This window comes from Podarcis vaucheri (assembly GCF_965113315.1).
Source record: "Podarcis vaucheri genome assembly, chromosome: 4".
Classification (NCBI taxonomy): domain Eukaryota; kingdom Metazoa; phylum Chordata; class Lepidosauria; order Squamata; family Lacertidae; genus Podarcis; species Podarcis vaucheri.
In genome coordinates, this window is record NC_138762.1 from 109,995,996 (window position 1) to 110,009,937 (window position 13,942).

At 42.7% G+C, this 13,942-nt stretch overlaps 1 long non-coding RNA gene across 1 annotated transcript; it reads left to right on the plus strand.

Moving 5' to 3' along the window:
- Window positions 1–8,071: 8,071 nt before the first annotated feature.
- On the plus strand, window positions 8,072–13,456 carry LOC309531765. Its single transcript, XR_014219437.1, has 3 exons — window positions 8,072–8,254; window positions 11,967–12,115; window positions 13,224–13,456. It is a non-coding gene; the product is annotated as an uncharacterized lncRNA (long non-coding RNA).
- The last annotated feature ends 486 nt before the right edge of the window (window positions 13,457–13,942 follow it).

A 13,942-nucleotide genomic window follows, 5' to 3' on the forward strand; every position in this document is an offset into this window, starting at 1 on the left:
GAGAAAAACTTCCTTCTATACATTATCCACATGATGCATAATTGTAAGCATCTTTTTCATATGCCTGCTTATACATTTTTTTTCTCTAAACCAAAATGCCCCAAATGTTGTAACTTTCCTTCTTAGGGGAGTTGATCATTTTGGTCTACCCGTGTCCAAACTTTTCCACCTCTGCAATATCTGTTTTGAGGTGCAGTTGTGGTAAGAATTTACTTCTACACCATCAGTTTGTTACCAGGTGAGGGAACACCTTAAATAAAACAAAAGCCCAATAGAATAGCAAGATGAGGCATCCTGTAGGAACCCGGTTTATTAGAGCTATTGCAATAGGGCAGCCTTGCCAACCAGCTGCTCAGCAGAACTGCTAGTTAGAAAGACTGCTATGAGGTATATCAGAACACAGCTCATGCAGTGGTACCTCGGGTTAAGTACTTAATTCGTTCCGGAGGTCCGTACTTAACCTGAAACTGTTCTTAACCTGAAACACCACTTTAGCTAATGGGGCCTCCTGCTGCTGCCGCGCCGCCGGAGCACAATTTCTGTTCTCATCCTGAAGCAAAGTTCTTAACCTGAAGCACTATTTCTGGGTTAGCAGAGTCTGTAACCTGAAGCGTATGTAACCCAAGGTACCACTGTATAGGCTACTAACACACAGCACACAAAGCCATCAAATTACCCTTGAACATTTTTCAACGTACATTAAGAAAGGTTATGGGTCATGAGATATAACGATACATGACTCCACACTGGCATCAACTTCCTTGGGGTGTCCCAAAACATGTGGTCTTGGCATACAACTTGTTGGACAGTTGTCTAGACAACCAGACGTTCCATGAGAAGGGAAGAGGGTCATAAATTCCTCTCCCATCTCCTCTTTCTGGGCCTCAGTTAGCTCCAAGGAGAATTGCTAGTTCTCACTCGGATGCTAACTTAACACATACTTCTTTGGTATGTGTTACATACCTCCTTCTAGGGTCAGATAAGGCTGAAAGTGGTAAGCAATGTTTGCACAGCTCTACACAGTGCAGGAGAGTGGCATGAGGGTTACAAAATGCAGGCACATAAAAATCAAGCCTAATACATTCTAGCCAAAGGTTCAATGCAATTAATATTGAAATATTTTAAAAATAAAAACTCTACACCCTGGGTCTCTAATTCTTACATCATGGTGATCAGAATTGTAAACAGTACATAGATTACTAGAACAGCAGCACTTTTATTTTCAATCCCTTTCCTAATGATCCCTAGTCAAGAATTTACAGTTTTCACAGTTGCCACACAATGGGATGACATTTCCATGGAGCTTCCCACCACGACTACAAGAGCTCTTTCCTAGTCATTCACTGCTAGCCCAGACTCCAAAAGATTATCTATGAAGTGTGCTCCAAAATTTTGCCCCAGTGTGATTACTGTACGCTTTCTTACACTAAAGTACACTTGCCATTTTAGTGCCCATTCACCCAGTTTGGATAGATCTTTCTGGAGTTCCCCAAATCCCTTTTTGTTCTCAGCACACTGAATAATTTGGTGTCATCAGCAAACTTGGCCACTTCTCTGATCGACAAAACTCCAGGTCATCTGTAAGCAAGTTGAAAAGCCTAGGTTTTGATTCCTGACGAACCCCACTTCTTATATCCCTCCATCAGGAGGCCTGTCAGTTTATTCCTACTCCCTCATCTCTGTTCTTTAACTAGTTTCTGACAATGATATGTCATCTTCTCTCCGAGCCAATATGGGTGAAGCCTCAGAAGCCTCCAAGCCAAGACAGGTGAACCTGAGTGCTGGGTCTTAGAGGATGGCATTGATATCAAGGCATAATGGAAACCTTGGCATTAAATTCTCTTAGTCCTAGTGATACCTTTTCTGATCTGTGGAATACATCCTAGCTGAACTTCTATTACTGTTTGACCATTCCCCAAACATTCTGGAGATATTTCATAGAATCATAGAACGGTAGAGTTGGAAGGACCCTGAGGGTCATCTAGTGCAACCCCCTGCAGTGGGGGGGGGGGTTTCTAAACGAGAGGCTTGGATCTTCATGCAGATGCCCTCTGCAGGAATGAATTTATGGAGGTCTCATTTGGAATGAGTAATTGTTGTGCTTAAAAAAAAAATTATGACTTTCTCTCGTTAGGTTCTGTTTAATATTTGAAGACTGCCAGGGGTGCCGACTTATAAAAAATATTGGGGGAGCCCGCGAAAGCTCATGAATAATAAATAAGCTCATGAATATGCAGATAAAGTGGCGCCGCCTCCTCGTGAGCGAATAGGGGAGAGCGTGCTGCGCCTATTAATCAGCTCCGAAGGAAATTGGGTGGAGCTTTTGCTCGGGAGGGAGGGCAGGAGGCATGCAGCCCGACCCTGTGCATTTTGGGCTGGGGGAGGGGCGCGATGGCGCTCTGCTGGAGGGGCGCCGGAGATTATTGGGGGGGCGGAGCCCCCCAAACGAATTTTTGAGGGGGCTCGGGCCCCCTCAGGCCCCATGGAGTCGGCGCCTATGAAGACTGCTATGACACAAGGTCAGATAGGGATGTGAAGGAAAGTGAATGAATGTGTCTGGGGAATCCTAGATTATGAAACATGCATTTTAAAGGTAGGCTCAATTGATGCTGATCTGTTTACTTCAAAAGGGTCCAGTTAATTCAATGCCAAGCCAGACTTCTGTCCTGATATTTCACTTTAGCAACAGTAATTTGCAATAATCTCCAAGACCCCGAAGCATGCTCTGACCCTCCTGATTTACCAATTCCCCTATTTTTCTAGAGTTCCTGTTTTGAAATCAAATGTGACTGTGCTGAACTTTCTGGGCAATTGCCCACTTGCACATATGTTGAATTTGATAGCACTGTGGTCACTGTTCCCAATCAGTTCAGCAACACTTGCATTTTATACCAGACTCTGGCCACCACAAAAGATTAAGTCCAGGATTGCAGTGAATTGCTGAGGGTCTTGGTGACAGCTTAATGATTTTTCTGTCCATTGTTTTGCAGTAGTGTTGTGCTGCACTAGGTGCTGAAGTATTTTCAAAAAATTATATGGAATTCAAATTTTAATACAACAAAATACAATAAAGAAGCATAAGAAGCAATTCAGTTCAAAATGAGTGTGAATATTCTAATGCAGTGGATCTGTGGATGTGCCAGTTAAACAAAGATCTTTGATGTTTGTTGTAACAGTTGTCAGCTTGAGTCTTATGTCAGATTCAGCATTCATTCTCCTTCTGCCCATCTATCAATTCTCCACTCCTTCCCCTGTCTTGCTTTCAGCCTTGGCTTTATTCCTCTGAGGAAGGCAGCGCCTCCTCCCCTGGTTACTTCCCGTCCATCCCACCCACTCACCTTCCAGGCAGAACACCATGTTCTAAGTCTAAGAATAATGGACCAGTCACACCCACTGTTCTTCTCTCTCACACATAGACCTCCTCTTTGGCCACATGGTCACCTTATTCAAATAGGTAAGTGACACAATGCAAAAACCTCATCCCCAAAGTGAGAGTGAGCAGCAAGCTCACTGTTTTCTAAGTGGAAAAACTTACTGTTCTCCAGCATGAGCTATTCAGAATTGATGGAATTTCATTTACATGGTTGTGGTCCCTCCCTTTACATTCTGGCAGTTCCCTGGCCCAACAGAATGAAAGCACCAGCAATGTTGTACTATCACTGCATTTGTTTCTCATGCACGACACAACACTTCTTACTCAGATTTCCTGTCCCCCAAAGGCACTCGGGATTGATGAAGTTGTCCCTGATAAGGGAGCAGTTGCTGTGGGCCTTATCATTTATGGTACTTTAGCCAAGGCCATCCTAGAGGCAAATAAAACCAAACAGAACTTTGAGCGGTTGCTGCTAGAGGCAAAGGAAATGGTCACTCTGGTCCTCTGTTGTTGTAGCTGTTGTTTCAAGCATCACTGCGTGTAAGAAACAGTAGACTGGCCTCAGGATAATGCTAGCTAATTGGAGGGAGATGAGCACAGATGCTGGCTTTTATTAAATATCTGCAGGAGTCTGCAGTTCCACTAGGCTCCCAGACAAAAGAGAAAAGGGGGGAGCCCTCCAAACCCCTTGACTGTTCTTTCTGTCCTTGAGACCACACATTTTATCCAGCTGTCTTCTGTTAACTGTTGGAAAAACAGCAACGACTGAAGGTAGTATTCAGAGATAAGAATTTAAAGATCTGTCCATTGGTGCAGGCACAAACACTAATTGGATGCCTTGCAGGAGGAGGTGATAATGTTAGCAAAATGTTCTTCCTGTTAACAGAGCACTTCCTGGTCCTGGTGTTGCACTAGAAACATTTTATTTATTTGTTACTTTTGTATGCCACTAGTTTTAGCCTTAAACATCATTTTAACTTATGTTAAACATTAGGAAGTGTGACATTCATTTGTCCCCTCCTTGCTCCCCCCTGCCCCCCCCAAATGTGCCTGAAAGGATATTTGAACTGTCTGTCTGATCACAGGGAAGACTAAGTAGAGTGGGCATTTTCACTGATTCCATACCTCTAAATATTTGTCAAATGAAAATAGGTACATTTCACACCTTCATGCTGACAGTAGCGATATGTTCATTGTAGTTCCTTGGAACTGTATGTTTCATTCACTCTCACCACCACCACCAGTGCCCAACTAACCAGTTTCCTGTGTCTTGGCAGTAGAGGAGGCCACCAAGCTACAGCCAGCCAGCCACAATAAGGTGCTGTCTGTAGCTGTGGTTTATATTTCATGCTTGTAAGTTGCCTTGCAGGTTGCAGGTTCCCCTTTTTGAAGATGGGGACAACATTTCCTTGCCTCCAGTCTGCAGGGATCTCACCTGTTCTCCAAGAATTCTCAAAGGTTATAGACAAAGGGTCTGAGATTACACATTGCTTGTTAGAAGTGGGTCTGAGACCCTCAAAATAAAATCTGAACAAAATTGGTGAAGCAGCAAAGAGTTTATTGATTACAACAATGTTCTTGCAAGAACAGGTGTCCAAAAGTAGGCACACCCAAAATTGATAAAACACCAGCTTATATTCCCTATATTTGAAGTGCAGGTTCCCTCCCTTGTCTCTCCCTTGGGTGGAGACTACAAGGTTTACAGCCTATCACGACCACCTAATTACTCTATTAACATTATTCATTATTTACCTTATTTGGTCTATTTCCTATGCAACCATTTGCTAAGCCAAGCAAAAATACCTGGAGACAAGTGTGAATTGATCTCTGTACTTGCTGTACAGCCGCCTTCTGACCACTAGCAGGTGTCAGCCGATTCTTGCTGACGCCTGCTAATCTGAACTGTCTGAGATTACAAATCAACTTTATGCGTAGCTATGGCCTTGAGCAAAGCAACACCATGTCTTGGAATTGCCTAATAGCTGTGGCCTTGTGGCTTTTATATATGAAAGAGCAACATTTTCATTTCTTATACCCATTACTCTAATTTTGGCGACTACCACCCTTGATTAGCTTTAAGCCACATACCAACCACTAGTGGGTGTAAACAAGCTCCATATTAGCCGAAGTATACAATAAACAGCATTTCAATTGCAAATGGACCTTATCTATGAGCATCCTAACCACACGCTGTTCTAAAGATACGCCCTATAAGCAAGTCTGTGATTATGCAGTGTTTTAACTTTATGGCCTTTGAAAAAGCATATTCTTATTCCTCACATTGATGACTAGAAAAAGGGGAGAAATAGAGGCTGAAAAAGAAGCCAGCAAAAGGGGCGGGGAGCTGGCAGTGGGGGGTTGAGTGAGTTAGGAGAGAAATTGGCAGTGGGGAGGCAGAGGAGGAGGAGGAGGTGGAGGAGGCAGGCAGCAGCAATGAGTGGCGGCAGAGGAGACAAGTGGCAGAGACCTTGTGGACCTGAAACTGCTGACCTTTCCAACCGTCTGGATCCTGCTGCCCTAAGGCAACCACTTCACCTCATGAGCAGGTCAGCTCTGTCCATCCATGATGCTCTCCTAATGATAACATCCATGCATCAAGTTCAGCCAGCAAGGGCAGAAAACAAGGTCAGCTGCCCCCCCCCCACTGTGGAGTTCCCTCTCCATAAAACATCTAAACCTGAGCACCATTTGGAGTCATTGCAAGACCTGCCTGTTTGTGTCAACCCTTTGGGACTCATCCATCTGTCATGGGTGCTTTAGCTGAGATTCCTGCATTGCAGGGGGCTGGACTAGATGACCATTGGGGTTCCGTCCAACTCTCTGATTCTATGATTCTATAATATTCAGAAAACTAGCCAAAGAGTGAGGGGTAAAATGCACTTGGGTAAAGGGTTTATGGGGACGCGAGTGGAGCTGTGGGGTAAACCACAGAGCTTAGGGCTTGCTGATCAGAAGGTCAATGGTTTGAATCCCCACGACGGGGTGAGCTCCTGTTGCTCGGTCCCTGCTCCTGCCCACCTAGCAGTTTGAAAGCATGTCAAAAGTGCAAGTAGATAAATAGGTACTGCTCTGGCGGGACGGTAAATGGTGTTTCCGTGCGCTGCTCTGGTTTGCCAGAAGCGGCTTAGTCATGCTGGCCACATGATCCAGAAGCTGTACGCTGGCTCCCTCGGCCAATAAAGCAAGATGAGCGCCATAACCCCAGAGTCGGCCACGACTGGACCTAATGGTCAGGGGTCCCTTTACCTTTACCTTTAAAGCGTTTATAGAACCAACATTCTTTCTTGCAAGCACTGTGATTGGACAGCGTTAGTTGAGATCCCAGGCCTGGATTGGAAGATGGGCCTCTCAATTGGCCAACCCCAGATCCCTCCTCCCATCCTGGCATCTCCCTTATATGAGAGGGATACCTGTAACTGTTGTTGTTTTTAATCTGTTGTCTCCAAATAGCTTGGAGGTCCATTTCTGACAGTATATGCCCAGCTAGCCTTGGTATTTGGGATATGGACAAAGTGGTTGCAAAGCCCTTCTAGATGACAGAGGTGCTTTTATGGTAGCTCACACAGTTTGGGCACACTGGGCGCTGTGCTGTTGGGGATGCCACAACAATGCTGTACAATGGAGCACAAGAGATGGGGAGGGGCCAATTTTTAGTGTTGCGCAGGGTGCTGAAATTGGAGAGCCCAAAGTCTGCCTCTGCCAGATGGGCCTTTACCCTGATTCAGTAGAGCTCTTCTTATGACTACCAAGTTAATAAAAGATAACCAGTGTGGCACCAGAAAATTGAGGAGAGACAAAATGCATTTATTGGCGTGTGAGCTATAGCCCATGTTAGATTTCTGAAAGAGAAATAACAGCCTATTTCTCATTAACACTCCCATCCTAAACATATTTTCCCCCTGAAGTCCTTTTGCCTTTGACAAAGCAAATTTAGGTGGTATAATTTTCTGTACAGAAAGTATTAACCAACTGAATTGAAATTACAGCAAGGAAAGCAAACAAGGAGAAGAGCTTTCAAGCAAGCTGCAGTGCCCACACAAAACATTTTCTTGATGTGCAAATTAGGCAGAGAGAACACTGGTGTATTTCTTTAGAAAACACAATTATCTGAACCAGGTGGAACCATGAACACAGGCTCTAAGAGCAAACTGAGACAGACATAGGATGGCCAGTTATGAATTGCCGATAAAGGAGGACTTGCATCAGCAAAAAAAGACCAAAGCGACGCCAACGCATAAAATTTGCATGTGAGGATTCATATTTTTAAGTGTAAATTAAGGAATAATTGGTATAATTCAAAGAGAAATATAATATATCTCCCCATATATTGATGAGATACCAATTTCATAATGCACTAGTGAACAATTTCTGCATTCTTTGGAGCTATTAGGATCTCCAGACCGAAGGCTAGAAGTATTTTGTCACTTAAACCGACCCCTCAGGCTGCGTAATAAAGCTGGGACCACCCAGCAATGATGGGTCACACCCACGGAGCCCTTACACCCAGACACAGTATTTTATACAAATGTGTGCATATTACATGCATATTACATATGAAAAGAAGAAAATAAAAAAGGTGTATCATTAAATTATTAACTTTTCCAGGTTCTTTTTTTTATGCAGCTTGAAAATGTTCTTTCTTATAGGTGAAACTGGGCAACCATATTACCATAAACTGATTTACTATTTTGCAGGATCTAAATCCCTGAAAACAGGATTTGGCCCATGGGTCATGCCTTGTTTGACATCTCCACCACAATACATGAAAAATACAGAAAAAATGATCAGCCAAAGAGAAAACAGCGATGGTCTGATCTTGTTAGTTCTGAACTATCACAGTGCCAATCAAGGAAGGTTGCATCAATTTAATGTCACCAAAGGGTGAGAATAAATTAATTACCTTACTCACAGCAGTTTGGTATTAATTCATAGAACTTTCTGTCTCCCTATCATCGTCTAATTGCCAAATGGCGGTAACCTTTCTAAAAATTAGGTTCCCATTAAATCCTTTTAAGTAAAGCTAATTTGGCGCTCTCTCCTAGGTTTGTGCTCTTAGCTTCTGAATGTTTGCAGAGCATATTTGGATACTCTTAACAGCTCCAGAGGTACATTGTACTCATTCTCAGTGAGGAAAATGTTATAATTTGAATGTGCCCCAAGCAACAATGGTTTGTTATGATGAGTTATTTGAAAAATGCAGTAAAGATAATACCAGTGCAATGTACATCTTAGCTCACTGGGGGGTAGGTATCCCCTCACATTTCTAAGAGTGAATTTCCATCTTTACAAATAAATCTAAAATAGTGTTCTGAAGTGGAAATCCTGTAGGTAAATTTGAAACTACTTTAATTTCCTTGCTGTTTCCTAAATGCCTCTGTAAGCAGATCTACGTATTGTGTAGACTGAAGTGGCAACAGTCTGGGCTGTATCACGTCAGGTGTGCAGGTGTAGCATTTTTTCATATGCTCAATATCCTCTTCTCCCACTACACTCTTCCTCCCCTCAGACCCATTATAAAAAGCTTGGGACTTGATTGCATGCTTTTGGCAAGATAACCTCTAATTTGGCCCATACTGAGGGGGCCTTAGGCAAGTCACTATCTCTCAGCCTCAGCTTTCCACTTGTAATGTAGGATATGGTGGCTTACTGTATAAAGGTTGGGGCTTGCTTTTTAAATCATTACTGCAGGGATATTAGTGAGGAGCATTAAGTTAGGAACATCCGTAATAACAATTTATTGACATTGTGATAGGCTAGGTCCTTACCAAAGGTTGACCTCCCAGCTGTCTGCTTTCATCGAAGAGGAAGCAAAGAGGGTAAAATGGACAGATTAAGGTCACCAGCCTGTCACTTGTCAAAATTTCAGCTGAAGTAACCAAGATATGGAGACAATAAAATGGGGAAGCTGGTGACAAAGTATAATGCCAAGCAGCAGGGCTCTGTCTGTAGCTACTCACAAATGAATAGGTGTCCAGTTCACTAATACATGCCAGTGTACAATTAAATCTCAACAGGCATTCATCAGATAAAAACCGCCACCTTCTCTACTTTGTGTTAGAGTTTCCCCCAACAGATTGCACATCTACATCAGAGCCAAAGCCACCTTTAAATTAACCTAGTCCCATGTCACACAGACAAACCAAAATAATTCCTTCAAGCAGTGAAGAAAACTCAGTGTTGATGTAAAATATAGGCTCTCTCTCTTGGGAACTCATTATCTTTTAAGGGTGCTGCCTTGGAAATCAGAGTTTTGTAGGTGAGTAGCCTCACAAACCTAAGCCACTTCTGCAGCATCAATAAAAAGGTTTCATGCAGGTCTGTCTTTCAAGGAGATCATCAAAATTCCTCAGTATTAATATATGTTTTGAAAAAGTATGAAGCAAAATCTACATAGAAAAGAACCTAGGTCATCTGGGGACTGGAAAATCAAAACAGCAGGTATTCAAATGCCTCAGAAGCTCAACATTTAGGCCCTAATTTTAGTGGATAGCAACTCTCCCTAACTCCCTGGCTTTAAGATAATGTGATGATTCTTCAGGTTTGCAATCTATACAGTGGTATCTTGGGTTAAGAACTTAATTCATTCTGGTGGTTCATTCTTAACCTGAGGTACCACATTAGCTAATTGCCGCCACGCCACATTTTCTTTTCTCATCCTGAAGCAAAGTTCTTAACCTGAGGTACTATTTCTGGGTTACCGAAGTCTGTAAGTTGAAGCGTCTGTAACCTGAAGCGTCTGTAACCCGAGGTACCACTGTAATTCTTACCAACTTTCTCATTTTAAACCAGCCCTATGAATGAACCTACAAAAGCTACCAACTTAGAAAAACAAAATTAGCCTATTTGTGGGCAGAGCAAAACTGTTTATGCATAATTGTTTCATTCGATTCTTTGGGATTAAATCTTGCACAGCTGTGAGTAGGCACCACCAGCCCAATCACTGCCATGCCAAGCACCAGAGGGGAGGAGGCAGAACAGGCAAGCTGCCCTGATTGTGGCAGCCTGTGTAGAAAAAAGTCTTCCTTGCTGGCATACAATTCCTCGTCCCCTATGACTACTAGGTGAATGCCCAGTGGAAGGCTGATCTAAACAATAAACAATTAAATGTGCCTAAGAACTACCTGTACATGCTGAATCTATGTCTAAAAAGCAATGCAGAGACAGAGGACAAAGAAATGTGATTCTGCTGCTTGTGCTGAAAACACTGTGCAGTTATTATGAAGCAATTCTAACAAATTTAAAATACACTTTGATATTTGAGTGTTATTTGTAATAGTCCTACAAACTTTGTGCCTCTGTTTCGCATTTTCCAAAGTAATGCCTAGAACCAACTTCCATGCTAGGCTGGAATGGTGAACATTTCTTTTAAATGGACCAGTAGAATTTTAACCTTTCTTTCATGACATAACTAGACATTAAAAAGGAAAGCAGAAAAATGACATATTCTTAAGGATGGACAGATCCATCTATTTCTGTTCCAGAATAGTTTTTCCTCCTTAAGTCTGTTCTGTTACATTTCTCCATAAATCTGCAATTTTAAAAAGCATGAAAACTAGCATTTTATGTGCAGTTGACTAGGTTTTTTAGTCAGAACCATACTGCAAAATTTGGAGAAGTGTGAAAACTGAAGGATAGCTGCATTCTAATCTGCTTATTTATGTGGATCAGGAATTAATCACTCACCTTTCTGCACATATTTAGACATTGGTTCAGTTGGGATAAGTATTAAGGGGCATTAAGTCATGGGAAAAGGTACACGGGTGGTGCTGTGGTCTAAACCACAGAGCCTAGGGCTTGCCGATCAAAAGGTTGGCGGTTCGAATCCCCGTGATGGGGTGAGCTCCCGTTGCTCAGTCCCTGCTCCTGCCAACCTAGCAGTTCAAAAGAACATCAAGTGCAAGTAAATAAATAGGTACCGCTCCGGTGGGAAGGTAAACAGCATTTCCGTGTGCTGCTCTGGTTTGCCAGAATTGGCTTAGTCATGCTGGTGACATGATCCGGAAGCTGTCTGCAGACAAACGCCCGGCTCCCTTGGCCAGTAAAGCGAGATGAGCGCCGCAACCCCAGTGTCTTCCGCAACTGGACTTAACGGCCAGGGGTCCTTTACCTTTACCTTTAAGCCGTGGAAAAAATGGGTTTTGTGCTTAAGGAATGAGAGAGTTGGTTCACTGTAAGTGTTCAAGTAGAATGTTCCAGCACAAATAAATCAGACGGGACATTTCTAGAGGTGGGCACAAGAAACCCAAATGCACAAATGGAAACTCCTGAATGCAGGCAGGCCATGAAGGGGGCACATAAGAGCCCATTGAATCTGGGTATGTAGCTATACATCAGTGTTTAGAAGGTGGACAGTATGGTCCTTTCCTATTACTGTTCTCAACGAATGGCCATTGACTTCAGTTTTACTGATATCAAGCCTCACTTTCATTTTATATGGAGTTGCAAGCCGGGTATTATCCACATGCCCTCCAGATGCTGCTCATGCAGCCCCTCTGTTGCATAACTCCTTGTTTTTACTCTTAGCTGTAGGGGGATAGGTTCTTCGTTGTTTCCTCAGTTTTGCTCTTGAGTTACTCTCTGTTTTGCTCTGCAGGGCAGTCCTCCTGCCCTTCTGGGAATCTGAGCCACAAAGCTCCAGCGTGGGACATTGGGCAAAGTTATTCAGCAGGAGCCTTTATGGACAGCTAAGGGGAAAAGGTCAAGCTGAAAGAGTGGCGGTCACAAGCAGGGATATAAAGAGAGGTAAGGGTGAGAAGATAGCATATAAGATGTCCCAAGAAAAGTAATCATGTGAAAAATTATGGGCAAAAGTCACATTTTGTCAGAAATGAATGTAAGAAACAGGGCTAAAATTACTATCAGATTGAAACCAGAGAATTCTTGTGTCCGAGCTCACACACAAGGCTGACCCTGAGTCCCCCCAGGAAGCCTGCTGATATCAGTGCCCTTTTTGTAAACAGTCAGCAAGATAACGGCTGTGAGCTGGTCAGCTCCTGCTGACTGAGAGTGATGTCCCAAACACCCTCACTTTTATATTGTTCAAAATCTGATTCAATATTCAGATGCTGCCGGTTGCTGCTACTTCCAAAGTAATCTCCCTGCTGTAATAAATGGCTGAGCTTCAAGGGATTGAAATCCTGATCAGAATTCAGCAGCTCAAGCCCCATCTGTTGTTGCAAGTTGCATTAATAAATGGAGGAAAATATCAGGCAATTTTTGCAAGATGCCTGGAACAAAATACATTAGTCCCACACTATAAACTGTATACATAAGAAACAGGTGGTGTCCTAATGGAACTGTCTATATACACTTCCTCCCCTACCTCTAACTTTTGTGAAAAGCACACTGACAGCTTGGCTGTGATTTCTTTGATATAGCTTTAAAGTGCCACGTTGTTTAAACGCACATTAGCATGGGAACACGCAATGGTAAAACTGATTTGGTTTGGAGGTGTGTTTTTTTCCTTGTCGCTGACGGTGCAGAACCTGCTCCTCATTCTTATTTAATCTGGCCCAGTGATGAAACAGACTACTGGGGCAAGCTTGGCAGTTGAAGGATCCAGATGCTAAGCTCCAGGATTAATTTCTCTAGCAGGGGCATCTGGGAATCTGCTTCTCTCCCCTGGCTTGGATGGCAGGCTGGATTAACCCCTAGCTATCCAAAAAGGCTCACTTCTCTGTCAAGTTAGGAGCTCCAGCTAAACGGCCAGGTAAAGGCTGCCAGACTGACATTTTCTAAATGGAAGAACTTATATTTAACTTGGGTGGTTTTGATTTTCCCAGGCTTGGGAGGTCAGCCGCAGAAGAATCATCTGCTTCTGCATCAGGAAGTTTTTCTTTTTTGGCCCCAGTTGAATGGTGTGACACAAGAAGTTTGTTAACAGCAAAACAAGACCCATAATGTCTGAAGGAGGAAAAAATGCTGTTGGCTGTATCTGCCTATCTATCTGTATATTCCCAGTGATATTTTGAATTATAAAAGCAGAGATGTGAGTATGTATAGCATTTTTATAAATGTGTGAGAGGAAGATCACAAAACTAAGAAACTACATCCATAGTGCATACTTGTCTTTCTGAAAAGATTATATAGGGTGACCATGTTATTTTAAAACATTTGTATATTTCTCTACCCATTGTTTTCTGAATCTGTTTGGTAAGTATCTTCAAAAAAACAAACATTTATTTCTATCCCTCCTTTCTCCCAGAATTTGGACTCAAGGCAGGCCACAAAAATTAAAACAGCTAGCTAAAACATATAAAATATAATAGTTAAAAAGTAATTAAACTATAAGAGAATTAAAACGTTGTAAAAACATCTATTAAAATGCAGAGAGTAAAAACAGCACAGCGCTATTCAAAGCCCTTTCCTTAAATGCAGTCGGTTCCTGAAAGCCTGCAGAAATAAAACAGTTTTGACCTGACCATGGAAGGACAACAACAAAAAAGGCACTTATGAGGTGTTCAGAAAGCTACTTCTTTCTTCCTCAAACCCTTTAGATGTCTGAAGTTGCTTAGAGCAGTTCTGTGGCTGCATGACAAAAAAAAGAGAAACCCCTTTAAAAATGCTTCG